Source organism: Microtus oregoni, unplaced genomic scaffold (assembly GCF_018167655.1).
Source record: "Microtus oregoni isolate MIOR12 unplaced genomic scaffold, Mior012 000027F_ref0000203, whole genome shotgun sequence".
Lineage (NCBI taxonomy): Eukaryota > Metazoa > Chordata > Mammalia > Rodentia > Cricetidae > Microtus > Microtus oregoni.
The window spans coordinates 2464112-2472586 of record NW_024543086.1 but is presented as its reverse complement, the minus strand read 5'-3'; positions in this window follow the sequence as shown (position 1 = coordinate 2472586).

The window sequence follows — 8475 nt, the reverse complement described above, 5'->3', positions numbered from 1 at the left end:
TTCAGGATCACAAATATAATACATGGTATTATGATGAAGTTATAGAAATATGTGATAAGAAATAACTTTATCCCATAACCCTATACACACTCACCCCTTCCTAGACTATCACACGTATGTACAGGTACCTACCCCTTACTTGTCTACCACATACATGCCCATGTACTCACCCCTTACTAGTTTAATGCATGCCTGAGCATGGACTCACTCCTCACATACTCTTATGTGTTTTTATTGTTGTTGTTGTTCGTCAATTTTGAAATACATACAAGTAACTAATTTCTTCAGAGCTCCAATTTTACCCTGGTTCTCTCCTCTCTGCACAATTCCCAATTAACAACTAGCGAGGAATGCATTGTCCCTAAGTCATATCTATCCACCCTCCACAGCACTCTCCAGCTCACATGCGCACTTACCTGGGAGGAGTAGTATGAGGCCTGGAATGAAGACTTGAAGATGCGTCATGGTGTTGACCTGGAGGGCAAAGAGAAGAGGCTCTGATTGGCTGTGGCACTCAGTACCTGGTATGTGGTCGTGTCTTAATTCTCAGACGGCAACTTATCTATGTGAGTCATGTTGGGGCTGTTCTACTGGGTCATGAAAACCCATTCAAAGGTTTCATCCAGGGCTCTGTAAGTTGCCAGTGGTGGAGGGCTGTGTGCCTTGGACAGGGAGAGCTGTCCTCCAAAGCAGCCTTTTCTTTCCTGGTCCACCCCCACACGTAGCCATCAGTCTCACTCCTGATCTTGACGCAAAAAAAGGAAGCAAACAGAAAGAAAACTGGAGGCAGAAAAAGAGTGTGTCTCCTGGGTACAGCCCTAAGCAAGGACCAGCCTTCGGATGGTCAAGATGAGCTTGCCCTCCGGTGGACATGGAGCTGTTTCTGCTCAGTGGCCACAGTGGCTGGTCCCTAAGTCTCATCCAAGTCCATCACTAGCAAGATGGACTGAGCAAGAAAGTGAAGCATCACTCATGCCACCACCCACTTTAACCGAGACTGAATCTTCCCAGGTCATGTCTAGGGACACCCAGAAAAACTCTGGGTACAGATCAAAACTTTCCACCCACAGAGCCCCTCCATGCCTAGATTTCCTTCTAGGTAAAATAGTACCAATGTTTGCTCAGCTTTTTGGAGAATCTGCTGTGAAGGAGACAATGTGCTGTTTACTCACAGGCACCAAATACTCACAGAATCCCCAAGGCAACTGTTTTTAAGCCACTTATGAAGGATGCTGTTCATGTTCAGATTCCAACTTCTAGTTTTCTTTTAGTTGCTAAACCATAAGAATAGAAGTAAGCCTGCCTAGTACTTCACCAGCTCCACTCTGTTCAAAGATCCCCCGACTTCCTCTCAGAGGGGAGATGTGCACCCCATTTCTAGTCTCTTGAGACCTGTGACAGCTGTCACGAGGACAGCTGTGATGGTATCAGCATCCTCAGGCCTGGGACCTCACAGGGCTCACACTCACAGCCTTTCTATTTGGAAGGGATCGCTAATGCCTCGAATGGCTGGCCAAACACTAAGACTATTTTGTAGGAGAAAGTTTAAAAATTGTCACTTAATTAATCGACAAATTTTAGAAATATACGGCCCACGGGAGTATGGCTTTTGCCAACTAAAACAACTTGGCAGCACATGGCACTGACCATTCTGTGCCTGTCGAGTTCGGCTGAGGACAGGGCGCATACAGACATTCACACAAAGTGATACTTTCGTTTTTTGTTTCGGCTACACAGGATTTTCTGGGTAGCTCCGGCTGTCCTGGAACTCACTCTGCAGACCAGGCTGGCCTCGATGTCAGAGATCTGCCTGCCTCTGCCGCCAGAGTGCGAGGATTAAAGGCATGCACCACCCCTGCCTGCCCGTAATGTCTTCTTACCACGAGCTCACTGTCACTGAGCCATCCTGCAGCTGTCCTAGGTTCCTTCTTTACGCTTTATACAAATCATGTCGTACAAGTGTTTCTTAATCTGCACACCACAAAAGCCAATGGACGGGACTGCAATTGTGCTGTGCCCTCAACTCCTTGCTCCTATCTTCCTATTATTTAGATAACATCACACATGACTCATATTATAGATACCACCTAAATAAATCGGGATTAATCCAGGATTACCAGACTGTTTTCTACAGCTTTCTTCTTCTTATTTCTCATGTGAATCTGTCTTAAGGTGGCTTTAATAGCTCATCTATGAGTCAGACAGTGATGGTCCATTCCTTTCATCCTCACACTCAGGAAGCAGAGGGAGGCAGATCTCTGTGGGTTTGAGGCTAGTCTGTTCTACAGAGTGAGTTTCAGGTCAGCCAAGGCTATGCAAAAAAAAAAAAAAAAAGAAACTATCTCAAAGATCCAAAATAAATAAAATAGATCAATTAATAAATAAGTAAATGAACAACTCTTCTACAAAAGTTTATTGTCGCATTTAAAGGAAGATCTACCTCCAAGAATCCAAAGAACTCTATTGGATATTAAGTTGCCCTAATGCCTAGAGACTCAGTCATCATTGTCTGATAATCCCATATGTAATCCCGTAAATCCAAATTGCAACATCCTGATGGCTTCTTTCCAGCATGAATCTGCAGAAGACTGTGCTTACCAGTTAGGTAGGAGAGCCACAGCTTCTTGTTAGTTTTTCCTCGAAGGAGAAACTCCTCTGCTGCTGGTGGATTCTTCCAGAACTGCCGGTAGATAACAACAGGTCTCTCCCAGAATTCCACCCTTATTTCCCGGCCACACTTTCACCTGTTCTGTGTGAGGATCGAGTCTCTCCAGTTCTCCAATCCACCTACTAGATAGCATCTACTCACGGTCATAAACAGACTGTAGGAAAGAGAACACAAGGGAGTGGGGGCATGGCTAGTGTGCCTCTGGGTTTCCAAAGCTGCAAAGATCTTCTTCATCTGAGGTGTGACTCTAGGCCTGGGGACCCTGCTGCTTCTGAGAGGGCTGGAGACCGGGACCTTATCACTTGGACCAACCTTCTCAATTTACAGCGAATAAACCACACTCTTGAAAGAAGAATGAACTGTAGGGACCAGGAGTCCCTGGAGCAAGAGTAGAAAAGACACCTGACTCTTATTATATCCCCTGGTTTATATTATATATTATATTATAGCCCCTGGATTATATTATATATTGTATTATATCCCATTCAATTGACATCTTTCTAAAAACTGTAGCTCGTGCTCAGAATGAAACATGAAAGAATACATCCAGCCCAGCCTCTGCTTCCCAGAATGTAGGAGAGCCGGAGGTGGTGGTGCGCACCCTTGATCCCAGCATCGGGGAGCAGAAACAAGCAGATCTCTGTGCTGTATGGCAGCATGGTCCACACAGAGAGTTCCAGGTCAGCCAGGGCTGTGTGGTGAGATGAGATCTTTGAAACAGCTGAAGCCAAGCATCTCCATCTGCGGATGCACCTTTTAGTTGTTACTGAGTTGTCGCTGGAGGCACCGAGAGTGTGGGCATTGAGTAAGACAGGGAGCAGTGTGACTACTTCCCCATCTGGCGACTACAGGGCGCTACATTGTTCAAATAAGAGCATTTCCAGACGGAAATATGAATTTGGAGGGTATCCTCATTCCCCTAAACCAAATTATAAACTTACTAGCCAACATTGTACTGTCTTCCAAAAGATGCTTTGGACAGTTTTGAGGTAAGAATTGTACTAGCTCGTCATCATCTCATTTGAGGTGTCCTTTTTTTTTTTTTCCCCGAGACAGGGCTTCTCTGTGTAATCTTGGCTGTCCTGAAACTCACTCTGTGAACTAGGCTGGCCTTGAATTCGGAGATCCACTTGCCTCTGTCTCCCGAGTGCTGAGATCAAAGGCATGCACCACCACCACCACTGCCCGGGGAGTTGGATGTGAAGGTGCTGCAACCACACCCAACTTAAGCATTCTAACTTGAGGAACCAGTCCCAGGACTCCCAGTAAGAATTATGGATCATGCCAGTTTCCTTATTTTGATGAAAGTACGATGATGTACACATTGCATGCTTTAGAAAGAGCTGGATGGATACAGGGACACGTGATTTTGCTGCAGATCCAGATTGTTTCAGGATAAAGATTTGTACAACAGTAACAAGGAAATTAACAATGCAAGGAGATCTGTATCTTCCCAGAATACCATAAGCAATTAGCTTCCAGCAGTCTGCCCTGCCCAGAGAGTCTTGTGACAGCCTGACTGGAAAGAAGCAGTTAGAAGGGTATGGATGTCAGATTCAGAGTCTTTACCTGAGCTTCCAGGATGGTGAGGCTGTTGCATGTGTATTGGGAATTCTTAGCCTGAGTAGGATGGTTGGTGTCATTGTTGGAAGAAACAGTGAAAACTGCAGAGAATTCCCTGAGGCCTGGAGCAGACAGGCCTTGAACCCCTAATTCTCTGCACTGAGCCTGTCTTCCACCACAGCTCAGCCAACAGCAGGTCAGGAGAGTTTGGCTAAGACCTAGCGATTAACTTTGGCATAACCACACTGCTGCAGCCCAGCACAGGTGCTGATGCACAGATCCATTATAGAGCAACCATGTAGAAAACAGTCTTCCTAGAGTTGCCCACTTCCTTTTACTTTTTGTTTGTTTGTTTTTGTTTTGTTTTTTTGAGACAGGGTTTCTCTGTGTCGCTTTTGGAGCCTGTTCTGGAACTTGCTCTGTAGACCAGGCTGGCCTCAAAGTCACATAGATCTGCCTGATTCTTTTTACTTTTTACTGAAGAGTTTTCTGTGTAAGCTCAGCTCACAGCTGAGCAGTGGTAACATCGGTGTGTCACAGAGGGCAGGAGGGAGATACAGGGATGGTCATGGCAAGGATGGCTGTAACAGCACATGTTTGGTAGCATGCTAAATGTCTACCAGTGGGAAAGCAGGTAATAAATATGATGCATTCGTGATATAAGCCACGAGCCTGAGTAATCATCTGGGTACAGAATGCCAGAAGTCACGGTGCTACTGAGAAAATCAAGTGCAGGTTGTGTGTGTGTGTGTGTGTGTGTGTGTGTGTGTGTGTGTGCACAGTAGGCTTCTCTGTGTGCACACCATGTCAGGGAGCAGCAGTGTGTGGAGAACTATTTAATGTTTGGACTCAAAGTGGGCAGCATGAATTGGTAAGAGTGTGGAAAGGGAGATGTGGTTTCATGCCCATTTGATATGGCTGGCTGCTTTCTTACATAGATGTGCACATACAAATGTATTGAAAGGAACTACTGTTGAACATCAAAGCGACCCCAGCAGTGTGAAATGCAGCAGCTTCTTATTTGTCAAGGTTTTTGTTCACTGTATTGTGGTGATTCGGTCCCCCCTCACCTGGCTAATGACCGGGCAGCTAGCTCAGACCCCAGCTAGATGAGACATTTTCATGGGCAATAGTGGCCATTTTTCTGATTGTCCACCTCCATTAGCCCTGTCACTTCGTGTTCACAGAACTGATCCATAGTTCTCCCCAATGGTAATGGTTCTGCGCATGAAGAAGTGGGACCCCAGTATATGGGAACCGGCAGCAAGGCTACAGACTCCGCTTCTGACCACCTGAGCTGGAAACCCTACAATCCTCTGTATCCCAGGCTAGGCTCTAATTCACTATGCAGCCCAGGTTGGGCTGGAACTCATGGTAGTCCTCCTGCTTCAGCCTCCTGAGTGCTGGGAGTACAGGTGTGGCCCACCATCCCTGATTTGTTTGATTTTGGAGACAGTGTCTCGTTGCTCAGAATGACCTATGACTTGCTTATAGAGCTCCTCTGCCTTCAACTTTTCAATTCTCCTGTCTCCACCGGTCTCCTGAGCTCGAGGATAGACAGAAGTTAGGGCTCACCATCTCGCCCTCCTCGCCTCTCTGTGTAGGGTCTATGGAAGATGCACTTATAGTTGAGGTCGGTAAGAATGTGTATCTGCCCTGAGACTACAGTCTCCCTGCCCATGGGACACCTGTGCCTGTGTGCTGGCGCAAGGGACCCTGTCTTTGGTCACAGTGTGACAATTAGGTGCTCAGCACTAATGAAAGAAATGTGACATATCAGAAATCCAGAAGATACCAGCTAAAGGGGAATTTCCTCAAAGGAGATGTGTCCCTGACCATAGAGAATGTGACTCTAGCTGACCGTGGGACCTACTGCTGCCGCGTACAATTCCCTGGTCTAGGGAATAATAAAAAAGTGAACATGAAATTAGACATCAGACCAGGTGAGTAGGCCTTCCTATGTTCTCTTTGTCCATAAGAATCACCCGTGGGTCATGATATCATAATACACATATGGATTATTATCACCTCTAGTTACAGTCCTGGGGTTGGGATGGGAAGGCCTAGGATAAAGAGGCCTCACCTGTGAAGGCCAATGATGTACCTGCCATGTGTTTTCATACTCAAGGATGCAGCCTAGAGAAGGGGAAGAAAGGCCTAGACCAGAGAGAGGTTCAAGACCCTGCCTTATCATTAGGTCACATGGAGAATGTCATAGCTCAGGCCCTGCCTCCAAACAGGAGCATTATCATCTCTGTAGTGACCATCTGAGTTCTCATTTTCCACGTCTCCTCCCCAGGTGCAGACAGCATTGGGAACCCCTGGGTTGCACAAGTTTGTGGTGATGTTTGTTTATGCGTGTTACCTTGTTTTAAGATTTCTAGCTCAGGGGTAGAATTCTAACCTTGCATGCATTAGGCTGGAATTGAAGGTGTGCACCACAGTGCCTGGTCAACCATTCCTTTTTGATCATATTGGGGTGAAAAGTGATATTATGTGTTAAGATTCTGCATTAGTTACAAACTAACCTGATGACCTGGGTCAAGGCCTTTCCCTTCTCTGGGTCTCTGTTTCCTCTTCCATATGAGGTCGATCACACAAACCTCTGACTTTCCTGTTTCAGGACAATGTCCCCTGCCTCGAACTTAATTTTGGATATCCACACGATATACCACGTAAGACGTGGTACCATTTCATTTAAGAAGATAGCCAACTATCCATGTCTTGTAGTTGTGGGATTCTCCTTAGAATACACACTTGAGCTCCAATGAAAGTGGAAGACAGGAAATGGTACTGATGAATCAAAGGTTTCCATGCTGGGTCCAGTTAGTATTCTCATTTTTTCTATTTTTTTATTAAAAATAATTTTTTTCTATACAATCTATTTTTCTCATCCCCCAGCTCCCCTTTGATACTCTCCATCTCCCCTCCTATCCAAATCCACACATTTTTTTCTTCTCTCGGGTAGAAAGCAACCAGACATTTATTTACACAGTAATATAAAATAACACAAACTGGACAGACAAGCAAGCAAGAGTTTACAGAAACACAGGTGACAGTCCATAGGTTGTCAAGGCCAATGACCCATTGCTTCAGTTGTTTCTCCAGATCGTTCTGTTGTGATAACAAGTGAAGTCATTTCTGACAAATAGTACAAACGGTGCTTTTAGGTAAATCACTAAATAAATCAATAAATTAGCATTCAAACGTTGGTCTTTTCTACCTTATTCTAATTTATTTTTTAAATTTTTAAATTTTATTACATTTTGGTTATTAAGTCTCTCTCTCTCTCTCTCTCTCTCTCTCTCTCTCTCTCTCTCGCTCCCCATGTGTGTGTATGTGTGTGTGTGTGTGTGTGTGTGTGTAGTGCCATGGAGGGTATGTGGAGATATGATGACAACTAGGGAAGCCATCACTCAGGAGGCAGAAAACTTATATAGAAATTATTACTGCCTTGAAAAGCAGATCTTGCCAACAATCAGCCTGTTAATGAAGATGTCAATACAACGGCCTTTGTTAACTCTTAGCAAAACCAAGTATTTCATTAATTGTGACAAAATGATTCACCATGAAAAGTGCTTTGTCTTCCTGAAATAAATTTAATTTTAAATATGATTTGGAGACAATTATAAATTTAGAACTCTGAAAGAAACCAGTGCTAGTCCCAACTCTGTCACACCTGGAGTAGGACTTCTCCCAGGCAGAGCCTGTGTCCTGCTCCCCTCTTCCCCTTCATCTCCGCATTGCCTCCTTCCAGCTCCTGATTCAGAGCCCAGTGCTGAGAATAGGAGCCCTGGGCATGGAGTCAGACTACGGGGGAAACAGCACTGATGACCTCAGTCCCTTGGTCCACTATCTTCTTCCCTGATGTCTCTCTGGCCCACTGTCACCAGACCCATCTTTATCCTAAGCTCATCTATATAACAATGCATCATATTCCATATTTCATGAGCCATTACAAAGCATGTGCAGCTCTAGGCTCCTTTCTGTTCATCTCCCAGAGAAGTTAAAGCCTGCAGCTCCTGCGACTTCACTCCCTTTGTGGAAAGGGAGGAGACCGATGTTTTGATTCGCGGTAAAACATAATCCTGAACTACTTCTCACTTCTCAGCTAAGTCTTGCCTCCTCACTTTTAGTTATTTTTTGCTTTTAAATCCGAGTCCTCTCTTCTTGATGGTTTCAGTAACTAAGACAGATGCAGGTCATTGTCTGCAATACCAATGATTGTTTCTCAAGAACACAAT